Consider the following 13,883-nt stretch of genomic DNA (forward strand, 5'->3'; position numbering starts at 1 on the left):
TTACTTCATCTATATTCCTGCATGGTGTCATAACAAGATCATCATAGAATAATGAATCCTTAAGCAGTCCCATTTTGAAGGCTTCAACAGCCGTAGCCATATCCAAGTTGGGAATGTCCAAGGATTCTTTACTAAATTTAGTTATATAATCCCTTAATGATTCATTATGATTTTGAGTTATCCTGTACAAATCACTAGTTAATTTTTCAAATTTTCTACTACAAGAGAATTGGTTATTGAATAAATTAACTAAATTGGCAAATGAAGTAATAGAGTAAGGGGGAAGACTTAGCAGCCATTTAAGAGCTGATCCAGTAAGAGTGGATCCAAATCCTTTACATAGGCATGCTTCCTTCAATTTTTCTGGGATAGGATTGATCTCCATCCTCTCCCTGTATTGTGCTATATGCTCCTCTGGATCCGTTGTGCCATCATACAACTTCATGGTAGGGATATGGAACCTTTTGGGTACCTCTGCATCACAAATTGGTGGTGCAAAACGGGATACCTTGTGGCTTCCATCCGCAATCTCTGGGATAGGCTTGACTACCCCTGGAACACTTGAGATCATATCTTTTAGCTTCTGCAACTCCCTGGCCATAGCATGATTGGTACCTGTATCCTGCATGGATCCATGGTTAGTGGTAGGATAATTGTTTAAAGTGTTACCTCCCATTGGGTTCAAGTTAGGGAATCCATATTGCTGGGGTTCTGGAACAACGGAGGGACCAGTGGAAGCAATGGTCTGCATTGGAATGAAGTCCCCTTGATGGACATCTAGACTTCCTGTTTGCAAATTTTTTAGGGATCCTGGCATCTGTAAGGATCCTGGTATCTGGGATGATCCTGGAACGAAGGAGGATCTGTGAACCTGGGATGTTTCTGGAACAAAGGAGGATCCTTGGCCCTGGAATGATCCTGGAACAAAGTAGGATCCTTGAAACTGCTGTGCCCCTGGATAGGCTCCCGGATTCATAAAGGATCCCATGTATTGAGGATAGGATCCTACAGGCTGAAAATGTGAGTCTGATGTCTGAGTCATTGCTGCCGAGTTGAGATGTGATCCTCTTGACTCCCCTATGATTTGCACGTCCGGGATCCCTGATGGCTGGGAAGTGATCATTGGAGTATCAAAGCTCAAGGATTTGGGCATCAGTGGAGAATGATCCTCTGCCGCTTTCTTTTGTCTTTTGAGATCTCCAATTTCCCTGAGGATCCTTTCGTTAGTTTCATCTTGTCGCTGCATACGATCCTTCATCTGCAAAATTAAAGCAAATACATCACTAGTACTGGGAATAGAATGAATTCATAGCAGAAGAAGATAGAGGTTCAGAGAAGGTGGGAGTTGATCTCTTCTCAGTATTTTTCTAAGATCCTGCCGGTGGAGGAGGCAAGGTGATCTGTGATGAGGTGACTGCAGACATCGCCGTGGACGTGTTCTTCAATGATGAAGCCATGTAACTCTTTCAAATGATTTCGAACAAAAGATTTTTCTTATGAATGAAGCACCAATTGCCCCACGGTGGGCGCCAAACTGTTTTGGTCAAAAATCACACAAGGATAATGTAACCAAACTTTATGAAAACGGGGTATGATGCTTGGTTAATTATGAAAGTAAAGGATCACTTCTGTGATAAAGATGCAAAGACACGATGATTTATACGAGGAAAAAGCCCTTGATCAATGAATGATCTCCGGCATAAAAAACCTCGGGTGATGGCAACTACCGATCACCAACTTCAATATAACAAAAATATGATTACAACTTTGGATGATAATGAGCTGAGTACAAGGATCACTATTGCTTTTGGTGTCTAAGTGTGTGAGAGTTGCGTTGTATGTCGCGTGTGTTCTTCCGAATGAGGAAGGGTGGTACTTATACGTGTGTAGGTGACCTATTTTAGGTAGCTAAACTAACATTCAGCTCATTACCCCTTTAGAAATGAGATACAATCTAGCCTAAATAGCCGCCCATAAATCAAGCCAAGTTTCCATATCCTGTGCAACGTCTATCTTCAATTAAGCTCTTGCCATAATTGTGAAGACGCGTCCCTGGATCATAATGCTTAGAGCGTATCCTGCTACATGTTCCTGCAAAACAATATTGTATTAAGCGGAAGTGGCCGTTAGTATGAGGATCACCATAATGTCCCATGATCCTGATCCTGAAGTCCTGCTGAGGATCACTGTCTGCCAAAGAAATAAGGATCACTGGTTAGGATCATGTGTAAGGATCATCTATAATAAAAATCCAGCCCTAACACTACGTATAATGGTAGACGTACCATACATCCGTTCCTAAGGTTTGTAACGTTTTCACGTTAGCTAAGGTTTTGACATTTTCATGTCACTAAGTTTGGATAGTCGCCAGAAAGGGCCATACTCCAGTTTACATACGATCCCTTGGGCTTGTCCCCAGTTATCCTTTGGGCTTGTCCCCAGTTATCCTATGGGCTTGTCCCCAGTGATCCTCCAGGATCATTCTCAGTTATCCTTTGGGCACGTCCCCAGCTACTAATTTATCTCTTACATTGGCTTAGTCCCAAGATATGTTCCATCTTTCAGGTTCTAGAAGTTAAACAAATAAGGATCCTTAATCCTTATCATCCATTAAAGTTTTACTTGTGGTTATCCCGATTAAAGGTTAGGATCCTAACTTGGATCCTCAGGTATGATCCTTAACTATTTTTAATTTCATTATTCATTTGAAAAACCTTTAGACCTTGACAACTGAACCTATGATCCTTAAAATAAACTACCTTGAAAATGGTGAAATTACAGGATATTTGATCCAGGATCATATCCTATATTTCTTGAACATGGTTTGCTTAATTATTGTTACAAATATATTTCTAAAACAATTGGAAACTAAAAAGATAAACAAAGGATAACAACACAAAGATTAAGGTTATATTATTAGCAAAAGGATCTTTAACCCTTGCAAAAAGTTGTCAAAATTGCCAACCCACGTTTCTACCAGCAAAACGTGGCCCGTCCACATGGGTTGGCAAAGGGTGTCCATTGTCTATGCGGTCTTAGCAGGTACAGGAAAGTAAAAGCGGCAGGATCACAAAGGCTTCATCCCCCAAACAGAGGATCCCTCCACCTTTTGTAATCCTACCTATTGTTCGAAGGATCCAGGATCCTTTACCCTAAAAACTATTGTTCAAAGATTACAGACCAATTGTTCACAAACCATCAACAACCACAAAAAACCACTACCAATCCTAAAAAATTGGGCTCCGGCCTAGTCTCGAAATATCCATCATCGCCCAATCCAGCAGCTCACACCTTTGCTGCCCCATCACCACCAGCTTCTCCACCCTGATCCTTCTCAGCATCACCACCTTCCAGCATAGGGATCTCCTCATCCTCATCCTCCAGCTCCGCCAATCTTGCCTCCCAACCTTCCACGTCCCATGAGCTCTTGTCAAAGGCAGGATCCTGAGCCTCCGCAGCCATTTGTAGTTGTATCTTGTACATAGCAGTCGCGGCAGAGACCTTGGCATCCTGGATGATCTCCTGCTTCTCGCCATCCATGTCAAGTAGCCTTTGAGCAGCCTCATCCTTGGTAGCCCGGAGCTCCTTCTCAAGATCGGCTATCTTGAGATCCTTTAACACGCCCATTTGTTGGAGGTCGGCGATCTGGCCCTCCTGATCCTCGACGTGGCCAAGGTAAGTCTCAATCTCAGCAAGTTTCTGCAAAAGAGAAAAAAGGTAAGTTCAGGATCAGGTGATCCTCAAAAAAGCAGGATATATAGGCAAAATATACAAGCAGGATATTAGAGAAGGATAACCCACAGGGGCAATGATCCCTACCTCATTGACAAAGTCAAGGAACTGTTGGCGGACCAGGGGAAATCCTTGGAGATCCTCAGAAGTCTTCCTCTTCTTTCCCTTACCCCTAATGGATGCTTTAGGGGCTGAAGCGGAGGGACTGGCAGCAGAAGTCTTTCTCCTCGGAGACTTGACGTTGGTGAGATCATCTATCCCAAACTTGGAGGCAGACTTGGCAGATTTGGCAGACTTCCCAACACCTACACAATCAAAACAAGATAAGTTCCCTTACTAATTAAACAATCTAGCATATAACTTACTTTTACAATGATACTTACTTGACATAGTGGCAGATGCGGAGGATACTTCCTGTGAATCTTGGACGGTGACTTGGAAACTTCTGACCTCAGGATTGAGCTTTTTAAAAGCTAAGACTCTTTCTCTTGCAGCAGGGGTTAACTTAAGATAAGCAATGGATATAGCTGCACAAAAAATAAAAAAGACGTTAGTGATCCTCATCGTATGAGACAAGTCTGATAGTGATCCTTCCAGGATCCTCTACCCTACCATGAGTGGCCCATTCCTTGGGCAGATCCTTCCCATCTGGGATGGAATCCCTTCTAACAAAGAAAAAGCGACGCTTCCAGTTTGTGTCATTCTTAGTAACCTTGAAGACAGGGTGATCCTCCCCAGCTTTCCGTTTTAGCAGATATCGGCAAGAACCAAACGTGGTAAGATCATAAAGTGCAGCCAACTCTGCCATCCCCAAATCGATTCCTTTCTGCTCGATGATCCTCTCGAAGGTATACAGGACCCTCCAGATCATCGGCATGGCTTGGATATAGGAGATGCCGGTTAAGGAAAAGAAAGATTGGGTGAAGGTTGGAAAAGGATACAAGTACCCTATGGTAAACGGAGTAGCAGGAAAAGCCACCCAGACGTCTGAAACAAAGTCGCTCAGAGCGGTAGGAGTGAAGGATTTGAAAACTGCGTTCGCCGGAAAGCAATGACGAATTCTGTCTACGTGAGCGTCAGTAAAGCAACACCTCTCCGTAGGAGAATCCTTGATGATCCCTTGGCTTTTTAGGGGACTACTCTTCTTGGAATCCTTATGTGGAGAATTCCGGAGCAACATGCTTATGACGGAACAGAAACAGAATAAAAGCAGAAAAAACAGAGCAAAGAGAAGGAAAAAAAGGAAAGAGAGAAGAAGAGGATACCTGATCAGTCTCCGGTAGCGATTATAAAGGGAAGATATCTCGAATTTAAATGCAGAGTGATCCTAACCCTATCTCCTATTTATAATCATGATTTGCAGGGATTGTCACATCCATGACGTAATGATCGTAACGGCTAGTTCAATGTTAACGGCTAGTTATTCGGAGTTGCCCGTTGGAGATAAGATCAAAACAAAATATAACTCGTCAATTTACAATAAACGCCTTATATTTTGGGGGCAATTGTTAGGGCTGGATTTTTATTATAGGTGATCCTTACACGTGATCCTAACCAGTGATCCTTGTTTCTTTGGCAGATAGTGATCCTCAGCAGGACTTCAGGATCAGGATCATGGGACATTATAGGATCCTCATACTAACGATCATCTTCGCTTAATGCAATATTATTTTTACAGGAATATCTAGCAGGATACGCTCTAAGCATCATGATCAAGGGACGCGTCTTCACAATTATGGCAAGAGCTTAATCGGAGATAGACGTTGCACAGGATATGGAAACATGGCTTGATTTATGGGCGGCAATTTAGGCTAGATTGTCTTTTATTTCTAAAGGGGTAATGAGCTGATAATTAGTCCTTTTACCTAAAATAGGTCACCTACACTTGTATAAATACCACTCTCCATCATTTGGAAGAGGACACACGACATACAACGCAACTCTCACACACTTAGACACTCGAAACAATAGTGATCCTTGTACTCAGCTCATTACTATCCGAAGTTGTAATCATATTTTTCTTATATTGAAGTTTGGTGATCGGTAGTTGCCATCACCCGAGGTTTTTTATGCCGGAAATCATACATTGATCAAGGGCTTTTTCCTCGTATAAATCATTGTGTCTTTGCATCTTTATCACAGAAGTGATCCTTTACTTTCATAATTAGCCAAGCATCATACCCCGTTTACATAAAGTTTGGTTACATTATCCTTATGTGATTTTTTGACCAAAACATTAGGTACCTTATTACTACATATTCTTTAGGATCCCACATTTAGGTACCTTATCACTACATATTCTTTAGGATCCCACATTTAGGTACCATATTACTATGTATTCTTTAGAATCCCACATTTAGGTACCTTATTACTACATATTCTTTAGGATCCCACATTTAGGTACCATATTACTACATATTCCTTAGGATCCCACATTTAGGTACCTTATTGCTACATATTCTTTAGGATCCCACATTTAGGTACCTTATTACTACATATTCTTTAGGATCCCACATTTAGGTACCATATTACTACATATTCCTTAGGATCCCACATTTAGGTACCTTATTGCTACATATTCTTTAGGATCCCACATTTAGGTACCGTATTACTACATATTCCTTACATGCTTGTAAATTCACATCCTATCAAATGAACTTAAAATCCCATAACCGCCTTAAGGAAAATCTTAACTTACACGCTATCGGCTTATTACCCTCTTACCCACAATTCGACCCGTTCATGCATTCTTCAACGTAACTTGTTTGTTTTACCATAAACTCTTATAAACCTAATAATACCAGTGACATCTATCATAAAATAATAAGTTCTTAGACATTTTGCATCCTCTTAACACATTATCGTTCATATACTTAGTTTTGACCCGTTAAGGGTATTTGCGCGTTAATGGTTTATGACATACCAAGACCATACTCTTCGCTTCCATACTTGTCCAAGACATTACACTAATCAATAACTTGCTTCTAAACTACTTATTAAGATCGTTTGCCCAAAATACCCATCAAGGGCATTTTGGTCAACTTTAATCCCGTCATTTACGACGAAAGACTTTCCTACATATTTAACCTCAAACGTCATGTTTAATTAATTTCAACACTTTATTACTTACTTGAACTAAGAAGTGATTACGGAAATCACTTACCTTGTGCATCCGTGTTCATAACCGCTTCCTTGCCTCATCTTGACCCGTTAGCCTTCCATGCTTGGTCCATGCTAGTGTGGTTCCTATTCTTTCATGCCGTCATGCCATAATAATGTTAGTATTTATACTTATTCATATTAACATACATTTTTCCAACTCTTATCTACATTGACTTCCACTAACACGCATACGACATGATTTGTCAACCACTTAGATCATATTAATGACATCATATTAATTTCATACATAATGTCGTATAACACATACAACTAAATGATCGCCTAGTCGCTTACACAATATACACATACTTATGCTTTCTTAACTCTACATTCGACAACCGCATTGTTCGACATCCGCACAATCAAATTATCATCTTACATATGTACACGACATAATTCCAACATTATCACTTATCAATAAACTACGCATCACATATTCGTACACATTTGCTCTCAATCACCATGAATCAAATGCATAAAGTATATGGCGAGCATTACATCATTGGGACATAAGGTACAAGTTCCTAATGCATAATTTTACCAAACCATACATTCAAATCCGAATTCTCATAATGACTCCACCTTAAGCATACTTAACTTATTATTTTGCTAACGGCTACACCATAAGCACCTTCTACATAACTTTCATACAATTTCACAAATTTTGCTCTCTTAGGCATTTTATCGAACACTTGGCGGGTGTACTACTAACAAAACATTATGTACAAGCATTCTTTGCAAATTCTTACTAACTCATATCAAGATCATCAAATTCCACTAGAATCATGTAATTTTCATACTATACCCAAATTAACTGACCATTACTCATTACATACAACATCATACATCAATCTTACACAACTAATGAACATGCATGATTATCCATATCATCATCTTCACTACCACAAGTGGGTTTCATCCAAAATCATCAAATTACTTAGAATCTTGCATAGTTCATGTTCTATAATGTGATTCTAACACATCTACATGATCAATTTCATACAATTTCATGGATTGACCATAACCCACTTCATAGCAAGATCATCAAATCATAAAATACAACTTACCACATGTTTGTTAGGGCTAGATCATCAAGAAAACGAGTTCATGCATCGGATTTGAGCCTAATTTCCTTGTCAATTTGAAGCTTTCTTGAGAACTAGGGTTTCACCCCTTTTTCTTTTCTCCTGCTCGATCTCACGCACCCTTGTGTGGGTGTGTGTGTGATTTTTGTTTTAGTAAACCAAACTTCCAAGTTTGGCACTCCAAGTCCCTCAAGTTTAACTTACTATCATATATGCCACAAGTTTCATCATTTAGCTTATCTAATAGGCATTTAACTAGGTTTATTAACCTAGTTATTGTATCTCGTTTTATTAAACATGGCAACATGCTAACGAATTTAACAATTCGAATTTTGGGGTGTTACAATATATTTTGAGTAATGTCCCCTTATTTTTTATACATTAACTAGGGGGTTACACCCGCGCTTCGCGGCGGGGTGTCCCGATTTTTTATTCGATATAGCAATCGAAAGAGAACGTACAAAATAAAGTCGTGGTAAGTACAAAAGTATGTTGACATGTGTTTTACATCGATCGGAAACAATAGTAAAAAAAGACACAAAAATACCTTGGTATCTGTTATTTTCATATTGTTAAAAGACAGAAAATTACCTTGGTATCTGTATGTCTGGAAGTAGCATGAGCATTTTGTAGGAGCTTTTGTTCTTCAGTCGAACAATTTCCAAAGTTGAAATGCTCCATCTGTTAAGCCTCCTCTGGTGTCATCTCTATACAAGCAGGATGAAACCTGAACCATAAACAGTGAATAAGGATTCAATGATCGAGAGCACATCAAGCATTCAAATGCCAGCTGTCTTATTTGATCTTCTATAAATAACAACCTACCAATTTGCGCAACCATCGCATTGAACCATTAGATCATCAGGATTGTAAGGCATCTCGCACTTACAGTACCTGCAATATAACATAAAACCAGTCTAATTAACTCACAGTTTCGAATTAGTTCGTAGCTTGATTATGAAAAAAACTTTATCCTCTAGTTACCAAGTTTCTCAAGTGTTTTACTAAAGTCATGCAAAGGTTTTCGTTTCTTTAAAGTCACTCAACTTTCATTAGGTGTTAATTTTTTTTATAAATGTTCAAATTTTCTAAAACTAAGTGAGTCAAATGAAACATATAAGAATCTTGAACGTAGAAGGTAACAGCGAATAAAATAACTCACTAAACAATAAAAAAGTTTCATAACTGTTAAAATTAAGTCAAACTGGAAAGAAAAAAAATCACCAAGTACTAACCAAGATGCATATACGTTTCATTTGCCTCATTTATACTTATCATTTTCTAACATTTATAGAGCAACTCGGATGAGAAATTTTCCGGCACCATACTGATATTGTACGGTACTGACTCAACATATTCGATACAGTATTCAGATTTGAATTTAGCCCAATTTCGGTATCTGTACTATTCAGTACAGCACCGGTTCGTAACTTTTAACGGTACCATACCAGTACTGACTGCACATATATAGTACAGTATTCGATTTTAAATTTTGCTAAATTTTGGTAACGTTAACTTTTAACGTGTACCATACCAGTACCAACCGAAAATATACGGTAAGGTATTTAGGTAAATTCCTGTAGCAATATAATGTAGATATCGGTTGTACCAGTACCAATCTCATCCTAATAGAGTTACACATACAATTCTAAACACCTAATCTAAATTACTGTAAACACTTAATAATCAAACAAACAATCAATCAACAGAAACGTAACACATACACAGCAACTCTATCAGGAATAAAGGCACCAGTAACCGAATTACACTCAAAACAACAGAAATAATCGCCGTTGTACACTTTTCTTTAATCGTATCAGCACTCTGCAAAGAAAGACCTCTTTGCTGCCGTCAAACTGTCTCCGGCCACCGATGGGTTCCTCCGGTCGGTAGTACCACCGCGTGAGCACCTTAACGTTGCCGCCTCTAGCATCTGATTCGACCTTCTCCACTTTCGCTACGTACGACGGTTTTGAGGAGTGTGCAGGTCGCATCAACACGCAATCGCCGGCTGATTTGAACAAAAACAGAAAAACTAATCGTTAGAAATTGTAACTGAAATGAAATTGGAGGTTATTGAAAGAGGAGAAGCGGAAGTGGAGATACGTTTGATGATTTTGTTGGTGGATTTGATGGTGTATGAATCTAGGGTTTTTCTGGTTGTCCGGGTTTTTGCCGTTGGTGAGTTTAGATGAACGTGAAAGGGGGAATTGCTATTTACACAAATACCTTTACTGTAGCACTGTAGCAGTGCTACAGTGATTTGAAATTGTTCTTTAATATATACTAGAATTACCACCTGCCGCAATGCGGCAGGGATTCATTAGTTATATATCATGTTAGATGAAAGGCAAATGTTTCTCACATGACCACGAGCCTGTGTGTAAAACCGAGAAAAAAATAACTAAGTCGATCTCTGACTTGCACGCTGCGCCAGACCTATCAAACTTGAAAAAATAGACGCACTGCGACGGACATGTCAAACAGGAAAAAAATAGATGAAAAAACGTTGAACCCCACACGCACGTTGCGGCGTGTTAAGTCGGAAATTTAGAACGACACGTTAAACGGAGAAGTTATGAAAGATGAAAAGTATATAAGATACTAAAGTTGAAAATAAAAAAAAAAGTGTTGAGATTAAATTGCAAAAGATTAAAAGCTTTGGGTTGAAAGTAAAAAAAATTAAACGGGTTAGATTGCAAAAGATAACAACTTTTGAATTAGAAGTGAAAAATCAAATTAATTAAAGGGGTTAAAATACCAAAATTAAAACTATAGACTTAAATTGCCAAAAATTGAAATTTTAGAGTTAAAAAAGAAATCAATTAAACAAAAGAGATAAAGAGATTTAGTTAAATTGATGTTTAATATTATTATTATTATTTAATAAAAGAGATAAATAAAAAATAGGCAAATTGGAAAATAATAATCTCACCATTGTGAAATTGGCCAATAATAATCCCAAGTCAGGAATTAGCCACCAATAATCCCACCTCGTCCATTTTTGGAAAATAATACTCCAAATGCTGACGTGGCACTTTTGTCGTTTAGTGACTGTGGATTATTATTTTCCAAAAATGGACGAGGTGGGATTATTATTGCCTAATTCCTGACTTGGGATTATTATTGGCCAATTTCACAATGGTGGGATTATTATTTTCCAATTTGCCTAAAAAATAAGGGTGAGAAATTACCAGAGAATGACAAGTGTTCAAAAAGGATTTTTGTTTATTAGTATAGAAAGATATATAATTACTCAAATAACTTAAATCCCAAATATTTTAAGTACTCAAATAACTTATAATATTCATACTTTAAAAAAAACTTAATATACGGTATTCCATAAAAAAATTAAACATCCCGATATAAATTTTATTAAAAATAGAGTTTGTTCAAAAACATATATTTTTAGTTTGAGATGGGTTGTAAATGTGTGTTAAAAATTAAGTAGGGTTCGGTTGAGTTGCGTAGGTAGAAAAAAAAAACGATATTAATTTTTTAATAAAGGCAAATTGGATTTAAATAATCCCAGCTTGCTCAATTTGGCCGATAATAATCCCAACTCAGTTATTGGTCGACAATAATCCAAACTGGTCCACTTTTGGCCGATAATAGTCAGCCGTTAAAAATAGCTTAACGGAGTTAAGCTTTTTTCCGAATTACAAACCGATGTTTTATGGACTTTGATCAGAACGAGGATACGAGTTGATTGATATAAAATTTACCTGGAAATACTGCCCCAAACGACGAAAACGGTGCTTCAATTCGGGTGTTTAAACTTCCAATTAACAAAAATCAAGTTGTTTGAAGCATCTCGTTTGAAGCATTGTTTCGAGGCAAGTTTTACATAAATCGAATCGTATCCTCGTTCTGATCAAAATCCATAAAACATCGGTTTGTAATTCGGAAAAAAGCTTAACTCCGTTAAGCTATTTTTAACGGCGGACTATTATCGGCCAAAAGTGGACCAGTTCGGATTATTATTGGCCAATAACTGAGTTGGGATTATTATCGGCCAAATTGAGCAAGTTGGGATTATTTAAATCCAATTTGCCTTTAATAAAAAGGTTGGGTTAGATTGGATCACCAATGGACATAGCCTTGTATCTATTTTTTTTTATTCGCTAAATTGACAAATGAACTTATGTTCCCTTGATTTCCTTTGATTTGATTAAGATCCAAATAATCCGTTTTTAACATTAATCAACCATGTGGGATGAAGGGTTGGACTTTAATATTCTAATAAAATAAACATCCTTCATTAAACCAAATCATTAATCAATTAGTCTTTTAAGGCTTTAAGATTCATTTTCACATTTAAAATACATCTTTATTTTAATAATATCATAAAATATATGCTAGCCCTTAAAATAACTTGAAGAATAATACAGTCTTCTCTGTCACTTATATGATTTTGTTAAATGAAAAAATCTAGCATTATATTTTGTTAAATGAAAAAAATATATATGATTAATCTAACAGTTATAATCATTTTCTTAATTTTACTATAAAAAGGTAACTATTGCAAATTAAAACTCTATCTCTAACATAGTTAGGGCTTGTTTGGCTAATTTTAAATGGTTAAAATCATTAAGTATTAAACTAGTAAAAGGTTTGAACTATTAAGAACTAATATAATGGTTAACTATTCAGGGGCAAATGTCTGACCAATTTAGATTATAGGTCTAATCATTCAGACTCTTTTTATAATGCTTAATCATTCAGAGACAAATGTCTGACCAATTCAGATTATAGGTCTTAATCATTCAGACTCTTTTTATAACGTTTAACCATTCAGAGACAAATGTCTGAACCATTCAGACATATGCTCGCGAAACAAATAGTCTAAACCATTAAGTGCTGAACCATTAAGAGCCCCATTAACAACTAAACAAACAGCCCCTTAGTGTTTTTAATAGCTTTATATGTGCTTGAACTGAATCATCCAGACTATGGGGGTGTTTGCCAACTTATGAATGGTTAAGTGTTGAACCAGTAAGAGGTCTGAATCATTAAGTGTTGAACCAGTAAGAGGTCTGAACCATTAAGAGCCAGTATAATGCTTAACCATTCAGAGACAAATGTCAAACCGATTCAGATTAGAGGTTTTAACCATTCAGACTTAGGGGCTGTTTGGTAGCCTTTAATGACCATTCAGATGCTACCTCTTAATGGTTTATAACCTCTGAATGAATAAGAGGTAACATCAAGTCTCTGAATGGTAAATCATCACATGTCACATTCTTCTACCTTCTCATTGGTAAAATTCTTAATGGTCCCATTAAGAGGTAGCCTCTTAATGACCATTCAGAGGCTACCAAACAACCCCTTAGTATAATGCTTAACCATTCAGAGGCAAATGTCTATACCATTCAATCATCTGCTTGTCAAACAAACAATCTGAACCATTAAGTGTTGAACCAATAAGAAATCTGAACCATTAAAAACCTCATTAAGAGATAAACAAACATGATTATTACGATAAACTTAAATTACAAATAACAGTGCAAAAGAAAAAAAATACTAAGTTCTAAAAGATATGGATTTACTAAAAGAGGTGGGGACAGGGTGCACATGGGCATCACTGGATCTGGGGATCTCTTTCCTGATCTGTGTCTCTGTACTCCCATGTACCTTCTATACAAACATCTCATCATTTCTTGTGTTTCTACCATGCTTTAATTTCAATTTTTGCCCGCTTTAAAAAACAATTTTACCAGTATTTTGATTATTACCTTCAGTTCGAATACAAAACTTTCTTGTAGATGATACAATACGGATCGTTTAAAAGAAAGAAAAAAGAAATGATGCATGAGGAAATTAACATAGTTCATTAAATATTTTAAATCAAATATAATATAAGAACTAGGTTATAACCCCAGTGTATTACACGGGTTGAATAAA

At 37.3% G+C, this 13,883-nt stretch overlaps 1 pseudogene; it reads right to left on the bottom strand.

Moving 5' to 3' along the window:
- Positions 1-5: 5 nt before the first annotated feature.
- Positions 6-13,654, bottom strand: LOC118483952 (annotated as a pseudogene).
- Positions 13,655-13,883: the final 229 nt, after the last annotated feature.

Source organism: Helianthus annuus, chromosome 11 (assembly GCF_002127325.2).
Source record: "Helianthus annuus cultivar XRQ/B chromosome 11, HanXRQr2.0-SUNRISE, whole genome shotgun sequence".
Classification (NCBI taxonomy): Eukaryota; Viridiplantae; Streptophyta; class Magnoliopsida; order Asterales; family Asteraceae; genus Helianthus; species Helianthus annuus.